Below are 13,830 nucleotides of genomic sequence, written 5' to 3'. Positions count from 1 at the left end.
ATTATTAGGGGAATTTAGGGCTGAAGTAAATGTCGCTCGCCAAGAAACTAATACCCTCAGGAGAGAACGGATTGTTTCTAAGGAACGCACTGATGATCTTGCTAGACAATTATTGCAAAACCAAGCTGGGCAAACACCATTACCTGGACTCGGGGGGAATTCAACTCCTGTTTCATCGAGCAATCCTGTGCAAGTGGTTCGACCAGGGAGCATTCCTTTAGCCCCGCCGGAACGTTTTGCTGGGGACTCGAAAACGTTTGCTGTGTTTATGAACCAATGCCGCTTGCACTTTTTATGCAGACCTGGAGCCTTTCCAAACGATCAAGCCAAAGTAGCCTTTGTATTATCATATCTCAGCGGCAGTGCCGCGGATTGGTCGATTCCACTAGTCAATCAGGATGACCCTATTCTTCGGGATTGTCAGGGTTTTCAAATGAGCATGGAAAGACTATTTGCCCGGCACTCCCAAGGACAGGCCCTGGATAACAAACTTTTGTCCCTACGACAGGGTAACCAGGACCTTCTAACCTACATCGCAACCTTCAATAGGTTGGTGGGGGAAACTGGATGGCCCGAGGTAAAACGGATTACGTTATTTCATCGAGGACTTCGAGGAGAACTCAAAGATGTTTTGGCTCAAGTTGTGAACCCACCTCAAGACTGTTCTGAATATATAGACTTAGTGTTCCAGTTAGATCACAGACTTCAGAACAGAATGGCTGACCGAGCCAAGTTCGAGAACCGGATGTTGGTTAAACCCAACGCTACCCCCAAAGGAGAAGATGCCTCAGAACCCATGCAAATCGGAGGGGTTAAAGGACCCTTGACTCAGAAGGAAAGAGAAAGGAGACGGCAAATGCAATTGTGTCTATACTGTGGAACTTCGGGAAATATTCTACGGGATTGCCCTGTAAAACCACCCAAGAAAGTGGTAGGAGCTGCTGATAAAAGCCATATGGAGTCTGACTCGGGAAACGACCACGCCCGACAAGCGTAGAGGTCCGCTTGCCGAGCTTGAAGAAGGATACTCAGACCTCGCACTTCATCATACCAATGGTCCTTTTAGATCCAAGGCAACCATCACGTATGCACGCAGTAAGGGCATACATTGATAGCGGGGCCATAGGAAACTACGTGGACCACGAATTGGCCTCTAGGATGAATCTACCTCTCTGCAGAAAGACCACTTCGGATGTCATCACCACAGTCGATGGAACTGAAATTGCCTCTGGGCCTGTAACTCATTCCACCGCAGAGATGACACTATTGGGTCAGGATGGGCATCGAGAGACTATTGTGTTTGATTTAATCAATGCCCCGCAGTTCCAAATAATACTGGGGATACCTTGGTTGGAAACACATAATCCTTGTATTGATTGGCGAGAGTAGAGAATAACCTTCCCGGATTGTGCACATACTTGTTACCCGAAAAAATCCTTGAATGAAGGCCTGGCCGCAGTCGCTACTCCAGTCGTGCAGTTACCTCAGGAATATCAAGAATTCCAGGATGTTTTCCAAAAGGAACAGGCAATCACCTTACCACCTCACAGATCATACGATTGTCAAATCGATCTCATACCCGGTGCACAACCTCCATGTAGTAGGATCTATGCCCTTACTGAACCTGAAAACCTTCACCTACGACAATACTTGGACCAATAGCTTGCCAATGGCTTAATTCGTCCATCCAAGTCCCCTGCATCTTCAGCTTTGTTCTTCGTGCCAAAAAAGGAAGGTGACCTCAGAACGTGCATAGACTACCGCGCATTGAATCAGATCACGGTTAAGAACCGATACCCATTGCCTCTGATCCCCGAATTACTAGACCAAGTAAAGGACGCTTGCATCTACACTAAATTAGATCTCTGAGGGGCATATCATCTGGTACGTGTGAAGAAAGGCGACGAATGGAAGACTGCTTTTCGCACTAAGCACGGGTTATCCGAATACCAGGTGATGCCCTTCGGGTTGTGCAATGCACCAGCAGCCTTCCAGTATTTTATGAACGATGTCCTTTGTGAACTCATTGACGTCTGTGTTCTCGTATACATAGACAATATTCTAGTGTACTCCTCTTCAGAAGCAGACCATGTGAAGCACGTTCGCGCAGTCCTTGAGAAACTATGCCAGCACAAGTTATATGCAAAATTGGAAAAATGCGTTTTTCATGCTATGGAAGTTGAATTCCTTGGATTTATCCTGACTCCAAAAGGAGTCCGAATGGACTCTCGAAAGGTGGACGCAATTCTCAAGTGGCCACCACCCAGTTCAGTTAAAGGAGTACAAAGCATGCTCGGATTTTCTAATTTCTACCGCAGATTCATTCCGGATTTCTCACATGTTGTACACCCTATCATAGCACTCTTGCGAAAAAACAAATGCTTCTTGTGGACCGAAGAAGCTGAAAATGCCTTCCAAGAGTTGAAAGCAAAATTCACGTCTGCACCTGTATTAAAGCACCCACGCCCTGAACTTCCATACATAGTTGAAACTGATGCATCCAGTTTAGTCATGGGAGCTGTCCTGTCCCAGAAGGATACTGAAACTGGTCAACTTCACCCAGTAGCGTTTTGGTCCAGAAAGTTCTCGGCACCCGAGTTAAACTATGCGGTTACCGATAAAGAGTTATTAGCCATCAAATCCGCCTTGAAGACTTGGCTGCACTATCTTCTCGGTGCCAGGCATACCATTACTGTAATCACTGAGCACCGGAACTTGCAGTATTTAAAAACAGCCAAGGCCCAATTGTCACGCCAACTTAGATGGGCATTGTTCTTTGCCGAGTTCAATTTCGTCATCACTTATCGACCAGGCTGTTAAAATGGCAAGGCAGATGCCTTATCCCGAATAGGGATGGGAGAAGCATATGTGAACCCAGAACCGGTACCTATAATTTCAGAACAAAGAATGATTGGCATAACTACTCTACAGACACTAGAGGATATTCAGGTAAAGATCCAACAACTCTTCGATCCAACAGCCCTGCAGGACTGGGTAAAGAAAGGTCCGGACTACTCAGTCATCAATGATCTACCTTATTATCAAGGGCGACTATTTCTGCCACACAAGGAACTACAAGAACTAGTCATCTCCAATTATCATGACACCCTGATGGAAGGGCACCCAGGTATCGCAAAGACTGAAGCTAAAATTAAGAGACAATTCTGGTGGCCCACCTGGCGAAAATACATAAAGTCATTTGTAATGTCTTGTTGCATTTGCGCCCTAAACAAAATTCAGAAGAAAAAAACAGCTGGACTTTTACAACCTTTCGATATTCTGCCTACACCATGGCACACCTTATCGTTAGACTTTATTACAGACCTACCTCCATGTAATGGATTTCACACCATTCTAGTTATTGTGGATCTTTTTTCCAAGATGGCCCACTTTATTCCTTTAAAGGGATTACCTTCTGGTTCAATTCTGGCCAAGGAGTTCCTCGAAACCATTGTTCGAATACACAGATTTCCTTCCATATTGGTCTCTGACCGAGGTAGTCAATTCATTTCACATTTTTGGAAAAAATGTTGTCAATTGGCGCAAATCGACGTGAGGTTATCAACCAGTCACCACCCCCAGACCGATGGTTATACGGAGAGGACCAACCAGACTCTTGAACAGTACCTGAGTTGTATGTTACACCAGACTGAAGGTAATTGGAAGGACATTCTATGGATGCCGAATACGCATACAATAACTCTGTGCATTCTGGAACTGGACAAAACCCCTTTTATACCATATACGGGCACCCTCCTCGAACCTCAGAACTTGACTCACCTCAACACTTAGAAATGCCCACAGTGAACCATCTGCACGCTACTATTACACAAGCCTTTAAGGAAGCAACTGAACATTTGAAGAAAGCGAAAAAAAAATACAAGAAAAAGGCTGATCAGCATAGAAGTGATGCTCCAGAATACCAGAATGGGGATCAAGTTTGGTTGGCCACAAAACACATACCTGTAAAGGGAACGTGGACCTTTAACCCTAGATATTTGGGACCTTACTCTATTAAGGCCATTATCAACCCTTGGCCGTCAAAATGGAATTACTAGTATGCGAATTCACCCCGTCTTCCATGTGTCGCTTCTGAAGCCAGTACAACCTGGAACAAGACTAACCAAGCCACCTGACCCCATCCTTGTAGACGGGGAATCCGAATTTGAAGTTAAAAGTATCCTGGACTCCAAAATGGTTAAGTCAAGACTTTTTTATTTAATCGACTGGAAAGGTTACGGACCACAAGAAAGGTCATGGGAACCTAGTGACCACGTTCATGCACCTCGGTTGGTGAGAAGATTCCACCGGAATTTCCCAGACAAACCAAGACCAAGGGGAAGAACGACTTTAGGAGGGGCCTTGGGGGGTGTGCTGTCATGATGCCTACCCCCGGGCATCCAGACCAAGTCCAGCAACCCCCAAAGCAGGCATCATGTTACCCAGAGAAATCCCAGCAACCCCTGTTAGGGGCTATATGGGTACAGTCCTGGCGTCTATGGTGCCAGGCTCATATGGGGGAACAGTCCTGGCGCCATAGGCGCCAGGCTCATATGTTAAAACCTACCTGATGCAGACCCCGCTGCAAGAGATCCAAGCCCATGTGAGGCTTGGAAGGGACTACTTTACCTAGGGACTATTTTGTTACTTGGTTGTGGTTGTGGAGGAATACTTACCTGGGACTACTTTGGAGGCTATTTAAACCACGCCCGAAGAGCAGCACACGCTTCACGTTATTCTGCGTCCTGCAGCGTAACGCTCACCGTGCCTGCAGCCAGCATCCAGCCTCTTGTCACGCCCGCCTCGAGTCCAGAGCGCCTAGAAAGAAGGGAAAGAAGAAGAAAGGTTAGAACAAGAACATTATTGGCTTTCTTACCTGATTCCGGATTCATCGCACCTTTGAACCAGAAAAATACTTTATTTTAAACACGTCGCATCACCAACAGAAGCGCCGCGCCATACTCACCGTTCCTCGCAGTATCTCTACAATCCGGCGCTGTCTCCATCAATATGTTGCCGCATTCCAGCACCTAAGGGGGACAAGAAAACAGCAAGGTGAGCCAAGGGGAACAAACAAGGACAATCTCTTGCCACCATATACTTACCTGATTTTACCGCCAGAGGTATTATTCACCAGCACGCCAAATCTTCTTATGCTGCACCTGTAAGAAAAGAGAAAGCAGCGAGGTAAACCTTGGCATCATTTAACGGACAGTGTGGGATAGCACAGACTCTTACCTGAACGCTTTCAGCTGCCACAGGACTATCTTCTTTTGGGTCTAAGCTGCAAGATAAACAAAGGAATTGGACAAGAGTGATTATTCAGACATTTTTTAACTCTTAAGAACTTTATACTTACGCTCCTTCACCAGGAGTTTTGGAGCCAAGATTTGTCTAGAACTCTTCCAATATCCTCAAGCGAGTGAAGTAACTGGCCATCAACGCGCCCCTGCATTCCTCGCATCATGTTGGTGGAGACCGTGGCTGTCCAGTTCCGCCTGACACCCCTGTGGGAACCAGGTGACCGTAACAGGGTCATGCTGATCACATGCACACCCATCACCGGAGGGTCAAGCATGTGGCTTGGTATGCCCCCAGACACAGTGGATACAAGGATGACTAGGCTGTATCAGTGAATCAACACATCGTCACGGACATGTGTCATGCATGCATGGCGCACACACTACTCAGACACACGGACATGTACATCATGCATGTCCATGACAGCAGCACACATTTCTCACACCCCAAACATGTCAAAGTACAGACAGAGGCATGCATACATGTGTGTGTTCCGCATGCTGCTCCGCATGATGCATTGTAACACATACACCATCCATGTGGGTCACGCCTGACTGGACTCACATGCAGCACCATCATGTCCCTGCACACACACATCCAAACATGACCCATGTCACACATGCAGCCAAGTAGCTAACTACCAGCACACTGCAACATGTCCTTTTTTAAATGTGAATGCATGGCCACTTACCGCTCGACTCCAGACGGGCCTGCATCCTGAGGATCTGGTGGCGAAGCACTGGGCAAATGCGCTCCAGGACCCTTATCTGCTGGGTGGTAAGCTGGACCCAGGCCTTCTTGAGGGTCCTGGACTTGCAGTCCTCCCAATGCTTCTGGACGTGTTTGATGTCGCGGGGTGCCACTCCCTCTGCGTTGATGGCACCCACTATGTCCTTGCAGATCCTCTTCTGTCCTTCCTTGTCGGTGCACGATTATGTGAAGAGGACATCATAATGCCCCAGAACCTGCTCCACCAAGATACCAACTTCCTTTTCACTGAAGCTGGTAGGCCTCTGCCTCTCTGCTGGGGGGTTGCCACTGGTGCCGGAAGGTGTTGTGTGGGACACAGCAACCCCAGAGGCAGGTGTGGGTGGGCAACTGGGTCCTGGGGCTGGGCTGTGGAGTGATAGAACACCAGTCGGGAGTCTTCTGTTCCAGCAGGGGTGGTCACAGCAACTGGACCCCTGCAGATGGCAGATCTGCAGGCACCAAATGGCAGGGCACGGTGGCATCAGGCAGGCAGGTAGCAGCATATGGCTCCTGGGAGGCTACTCGGGGATCTGGGGGGCAGTGATTTAGTCTTCTGGGCAGGAGTGTGGTCTTCTGTGTGTTGTCTCATGGCCAGCTTGAAAAACGGAGTGATTTGGCACGTGAAAAACAGCACATTGAGTGAATTCCGAGGAAAGGCCCTTAGCACGTAAGCTTGTAGGTGACGTAACATGCGCGCAGGTGTTTCCCTCGGCACGGGTTGAAGGTCCCATGTGGGTTACCATCGCTCGGTACGTGCTTTTCGTGGAAATCGGTGCGTGTGTTTTCCAGATGTTGGGGTTCACACGCGACTACTTCATATCGGCTACAGTGCATACTTCTTCTTTTGGCTTGGGTGTTGGCTACGCATTCTTCTTCTACACGCAAGGCAGACGGTGAGTCGTACACGCTATTTTTCTTACTGCGGGTGTGCCTGTTAGTCATGTACCCCTTTTTTTTGGGCATACTATCCTGCCTGTTGATCACATACGCATTTTTGTGTTCCTGGCTGCCACAGGGTACTGTGTGTGTTTTTTTACATGCACGTGGGCTACAGGGGTCGCGTATCTCTTTTTCTTGCTTTTTTGGGATGCCTGAGCGTTGCGTGACACGTCATTTCTCCTAAGGGGCCACAGAATGGGACATTCATCGTAGCTGTATATATGTGTGTGCTTTGTTGTTTGTGCGCCCTTTTATACTGCGCGAGGACGCTTCCGCCTGCCTTTGGGTGGCGGACGTGTTTAGGCCTGTGCATGTCTTTTGGCGTATGCATGTTTCCCCTATTCGATTCCATGAATACGTGTAGTTCATGTGCGTGTGGGCGTTCCGTGTATTTCACAGCTGTACTCCAGTTAAGCCCTTATTTTCATGCGTTGTTCCCCATTCCGCTTGTTCCACCTCCTTTTTGGTGTGTGCGCTGACGTTTTGCAGGAAGGAATGATCAAGGGTATTGGAAACTGCAGATAGATCCAACAGCACCATATGAGGGTTGTTACGTGGCCATACTAGCCTACATTGGTGGAGCCACTCTGGACATGTTTTCTTGCTATGGCTTGGCATTTAGTACTGGCATTAATGGCAAAACAGCAGTATGTTATTACATGGGATAATGGCATATATTGGCAGAGCCAGTGTGGGCATGGTTTCTTACTGCATCATTACTGTCATTATGGGGAAGCAAAAAAGTGTAGGTTGTGGGAATTCAGGCTTATATTGGAGCAGCCAGTATGCACACATATTAGCACAGTCAGCATGGATATGTTTTTATGCTGACAATTAGTGGGCTAAGGAATCGTGAAAATGAGTTTGGAAATGTTCCTGTGAACTGTTGGTGACTTGCCATCTCATGAATATTTTCACAGTTTACCCTACAAAACAGTTTGTTGTCTGTGTGGCTTTTTACATACATGTTCACAGAAAGGGGGCTGTAAAATGCCCCACTTTAACTTATTATTTAAAACCTTTTCATCAGGGGAGTACACCCTCGAACTGCCTTTTGTTGGTGCAGGCTCCTTTGCTATGCTTGGTTGCTCCCGCATACTCAATGGTTACAACCCAGCAATTAAAAAATTCATAAGACGCCACTGCTAAGGACAGGCCAGAAATTTGTCCTCAAAGCATTATCATGTTATTTTGATCAAATTAGTATATATTGCCCAGCTAACTCTTCAAGTGTATTTTTGCCACTGATGAATCCTGGAGCGTTGATTGCATGTGATTAGGTTGCCAGGTCCACAGCAGAGGTGCATTCAGGATGACTCATGGATAGGTTACTTTTGCGGAAATGACATGCTTCACAAGTAATGACCAGCAGGCTGTGGCTCCTTCGTTACGAGTATTCAATCCGAATACAGTGAAATATGCATTCCCTTGAAAGCAAAAGGTCCTAAACAAACACAGGACAGCAGTCTTGTAAAAACATATCTGCACTGCTTAAGGCTTCATTTATAGGGAACAAACATGGTAAAAGATCCACACTGGACCGCTTTAACTTTGAGAAAATGACCTTGTCCGTTCCAGCTACTAACTACTAAATACTTTCTGACCGTATTTGCATCACAAACCCTCAATGCATATACGGCTGCATCACCATGCTCCTAGCAAATTGTTGCATTGTATATTGTGTGATTCCTAAAGGATATTTTTAATTTCAATATCACTTTAGTTCATTAGAGACTGTGGACCTCATCACGAGTTGGGGGTAGCCCTTACATTTATTTATTTATTTTGCATTTTTAAAGCGCTCACACAGCCCGGGGACATCGAGGCGCTGTTACAGGAATATGTCTTAGTTGGGTATTTATAACGCGTTTAATACCCAGAGGTTTCTTAGCGCAGACCCGGGGATTGAACCTATGTTGCTTCTTGTCGTCTTGTTTCCAAGGCAAGCATGTTGCAGCTGAGCTATCCTCCTGGACGCCAAATGCGGCAGTAATGCTATTACCGCCACATTTAAGGGTCTGACCAATAAGGAGTATGGCAGCATTTACCCCCAGTTGTAAGCTGGGGTAAATGCGCCACCTTAACGCCCATTGCCCTGAAAATGCCCCATTGGTCCAATGGATCCAATGGGGAATGGAGAATGGGGAATACCGCCCAACCCTTGATCCGGCACTAATAGCACCGGACTGGTTGGCAGTAACGTTATTAGCCAGGGTGGTATCCTGGTGGTGGTACCGCTAACATACTGCCCAAAGATAAGATCTATGCAGGACAACATGAAGACAGTAAAATTAAGCAGAAAAGCTTGACTAAAGGCAGGGGCTATGATAATTGAGCAAAGTATTGTGTGCCTACCCACTGCCATGGTGAACATTATTGTTTGAAGCACAGACTTAGGTCGAGAGCAGCGAAGCGTTCTAAGGAGTGTGTGTAACCAGCATTTGGGCTGGCATCTTTTATTAGTAGCGCAGTAATGAGCGTTGAGGTCTGTGCTTCTGTATGAAATTAGTCCATGGTCAGGTGTTGTTTAAAAAGATATGTGTGAAATTGGAGAATTGTGGGGGCATTCCGAACCAACACCCATTATGGTCCTCTATTTGCAGATGAGTTGTGACTCAAACAAGTTGGTTGATTTGCTGTGAGTGAGCGTTTGCCACCTGATATGTGGAGTTTATCCACCAGGTGTGCTGTTGTACTACTCATGCCTGCTTTGTAGATGTTACATGCAGTCTTGTTCTGTATCGTCTTCTGGAAAGGAAGCCATGTAGTTCAACATTATACCTCTGTTCATGGTTTTGAGTGGTTTGCGGGAGCTGGGAGCTGGGAGTATCAACTGATATCTTCATCCTCCGTCTATGTATTGGCACAGAGTAAGCAGCAGGATGAAAGCATGCTGTGTAGGGACTGACTGTATGTACAATGGTCCTGGTCAATAGTTGTCTGCTCTTACTACTACTGTGTGCCTCAATGTGTAAAACATCTGAATTAGTCAAAGTAGCATTTGCAACAAAATCATCAACAGAATATTGCGTGGGTAGTGCAAACGTAACTTACTTTGACCAATTTGTTGCTGCAATGTTTAGTGGCAGCAGGAATAGCGCTTCCGGAAGTGACCACATTTCTAGCAGGATTGTTTCTGCTTGTCCCTGTGCTCATGCTTCTGTACCCTATATGAGCTTCAACAAAAAGACGATCTTAGAAGCTGTATTTGTAGTACCACTAGCGCTTAGTCCTCTCCTTCCTGCTTGGAAACATGGGGCTGGCAAGCCTTGGATCATCTGCATCCTTAATTAGTAGTATTTCAACTGGCATTGCACTGCATATGGATTCCTCCATCATTCAAATACTCTAAGCTCTTCTGTGCCTTCTGTGCTGGATGCCTGGATGTCATATGGTTGCTAGCTGTTTGAAACAAAGCAATTGATTCACTCAGTTGAGGACACGCATGCAATGAAGAGCTGACTTTTAAATTTCTGTGAGAATGATAATTATCTCCTTGCCTTGTTAAGACCCATCCAACATATGTTTCCTAATTTGTAAATGTGTACTTTTTCCATAGCGGCCATTTAGCCTTGATTGCCCTGCATCCGGTTTCTTTAAGTTCATTGGCATTTGACCAACAAAGTGTATCCTCAGATCTAATAGTTAAGCATGTAAGCATTTTACTGCAGTATATTAATTACTCCAGTCTAATTGTTTGTATTTGTTTGTCCGGCAGTGCCCATATTCACAGCAGAAAACATTATTTATAGTTTACCAACTACAAACAAAGCTTCAGTGGTTTAATGAATTGACTATTACTCTGCAACGGTACCGTGGTGAATCGAGTGCAAGACTCCTACTATTTAACTCACAGTGAATACAATCATAAAGGTGAAACAGGCACAGCATGTCATGTATAACTCTTTCACCTCTTTTGGTAATGTGGGCAGAGGACAGGCTATACTCTTCAGGAGGGGTGTGTGATTTGCAAATAAGCTTTCTAACAACAATAGTAATCTACTACCAACACAAATAGAAATGCCCAGTCAAGGTCTATAATTTATAATTTAATTTAACTAAAAATACAAAGACACTAATCTAAGAGAAGAAACAGAAAATGTAATATTAATAATAATAATAATAATAATAATAATAATAATAATAATAATAATAATAATAATTTAGCATTTATATAGCGCTACTAACCCTCGGGTATCTGAGGGCTGCTAAATTACCCACAGTGTGTGGTGTGGTGTGTGTAGACTTTAAGATGAACAAGGGAACTCTGGTTCTGAAGACAGGGGGATAGAGGCAATATTTAAAAGTAAGGAGTGTGATCCCAAATGTCAGCAGTGCTGTAACAGGTAGGACTGGGGGAGAGAAACACTAATAACACCTTCTGGGATTGTTCTTAGGGCTCAACAGCTTGGATGCAAACTTGTGAGCATTTTTCTAAAGTTGAAGATAACACTGAGATGGGTCAAGTCATGATTCAATGGGTCTAGTTGTTGTGTGAGGCCGGTGAGATGATAGCTTCCTGGGGTTTACATCAGCATTGAGATGATTACTTACGGTCAAGTCGTTCGAGATGGGGCGAGTTGATGGCTTCTTCCGAGTTGAGTCAGCATTCAAGATGGGCAAAACAACTGTTCCCAGTGGGTCAAAGTTGTAGTTCAGCCAAATCAAAGAATGATTTACAGTGGCTTGGAGTGTGTATAGTTACGTGGCATCTCTGGTATGTCCTGTGGCATTTCAAAATGACTTGAACATGGTTGAGTCAGCTTGAAGACCAGATAGAGGTAGAAAAGAGAGTCCAATCCTTTCCCTTTGCTACTTGGTTTCATGGGGACCCAGTCCAGAGTCTGTAGGGATACAGTGAGTCCTTTTTTTTCTGTGCTTCCTATACAGTGATGCTACCAGAGTTCATCTGCAGGAACTGTTACCTCCAGTGAGCATGATCTTTGTTCCACTGTTCAAGCAGCAGATAGGCCTTGTTCTGGGATGTCTGATGGAAGTATCCTTCTCCCTTTCTGGAAACGTCTATACTCATATCTATGGAAGAGGCCATTGGAAATACAGTACCCCGCTGATGCCCAAAGATGATTGGTGTCTCACTGCCTTACATAGTCAATCTACCAAGCTGAAAGGTTCTTTGCAAGCTTTCTGTAAGGGTCCAATCCTGGTTGTTCAGATCAGTGTATTTTCCTGGTGATGTCAGTCCTAGAATGCTTTGCCTGAAGTAAGTGGGGAGAGGCCACAGGAAGTATGAGTGACCTATTTGATTGCAAGATGGTGGAAGGCTTCTCTGGACAGGAACTTCTCTCCTGGCTAATCCATTGTGTAAAAGACAGCAAACAGCCCAAGGATTGCAGGACTTTGGGGAGTACCAGTGCTATAAAGGGGAAAAGAAAGAAAAGTTTTATTTTTCTCAGCAAACCTCAAGGTGATGGGATTGTTTCCTTCAAGAATACGTTTTCATTAATAACAAGGAGGGGTTGAAATCCTTAACCTAGTTTCAAGGCTGATATCCTTCTGAGAAAAAGGACATATGAAGACTGAGAACCAGTCAAGTGCTAACTGGCCCCCACATAAGACTTGCTAAGCCTTGTTAAGGCTGATATACAGATCCTCCCTCTTTATTAGGTGTATAGTGTATAGATAGAAAATCATTCTCATATATAAATTGAACAAATGGGGCCCAGGTACTAAGGTACTTGGGTGTTTCATTCTTTATTAGAGGTGGGGATCTTATCCATAGCTGCTGTCATACAAACTTGAGCACACCACTGATGAGATTTGGTGGTTGTACTACATTTGCAATTGTGTGTGATCATAATGAGGGCTGACCCTACATGTTTTGTTAGCAATTTTGAGCTTTTACAAGTTAATTTGTACTGACCATTGCTTAATAGGAAAATTGGGATATATATTTTAACTAAATCCCTGAGATCATTTTGATGTGGGGTAAAAATCTTTCAAAATGATGAGTTAAGTCACACCTCCACTATATGTGAAATAAAGAACATGGAGCATGTGAGCAATGCCAGTATATAGGAAAGGCTATCAGGAACATGTTTCTCAATCTCAATGGGAAAAAAAGCATATAGCTGTTTTCTTTAAACTGCATGCAAGCAGAAGTTTGGGCTGTTCTAGACCAAATATTGTACCAATCTAGATGATGAATTGAGAATTCTATGTCTTCCTCCCATTTGCTAATGTATACATGAGGATGCTTAAAATTAGTGTAATTTAAAACTGTTTAAAGGGAGAAGATGTCGAGGGAGTGGGGTCAATAATGAACAGATCTTCAAATTGTGTGACGCAAACATACATCCAACTCAAACATTGGCTCTTGTTTTATTTTAGGATTGTCAATCCAACAGGTCTCATTACGAGTCAGCCGGTATGGAAATAAGGGTGCCGGTAGCAACGTACAGTACCGGCACCCATTCCGGAACAGCAGACTGCAACACTGCCCTGCAAAGCAGAGTTCTCATGGAGGCACCGGCACCATTAGCAACAGTGCCGGTGCTTCCGTGTCCCCACTCCCATGGAGTACTATGGGGCTGCATGGGAATGGGGGATTAACATTTTCCACCGCCTGATATCTCAGGCTACCAGGACGTGTAATGTCCCAGTGGTACCGGGATATCAGGCGGCAGAAACAGTATTTCAGTCTGGCGGCATATCACCCGTAGCAGCGGTGGGTTACCACTGGACTTGTAATGAGGCCCAATGTCTGAGTTGGATTTATGTAAATTTATTAGTGTTTGGGAGAAGAAAAATTGTCTGCAATCTTCAAAGGAGACTGGGGAGTCCTTCTTTGAAGGGTTGGAACAGCTTTTTAAGTACCGTGAA

This window comes from Ambystoma mexicanum, chromosome 5p, assembly GCF_040938575.1.
Source record: "Ambystoma mexicanum isolate Mex_15411 chromosome 5p, UKY_AmexF1_1, whole genome shotgun sequence".
In the NCBI taxonomy this organism is placed as follows: Eukaryota; Metazoa; Chordata; class Amphibia; order Caudata; family Ambystomatidae; genus Ambystoma; species Ambystoma mexicanum.
The sequence above is the reverse complement of the archived record's forward strand: the minus strand, read 5'-3'. Positions refer to the sequence as shown.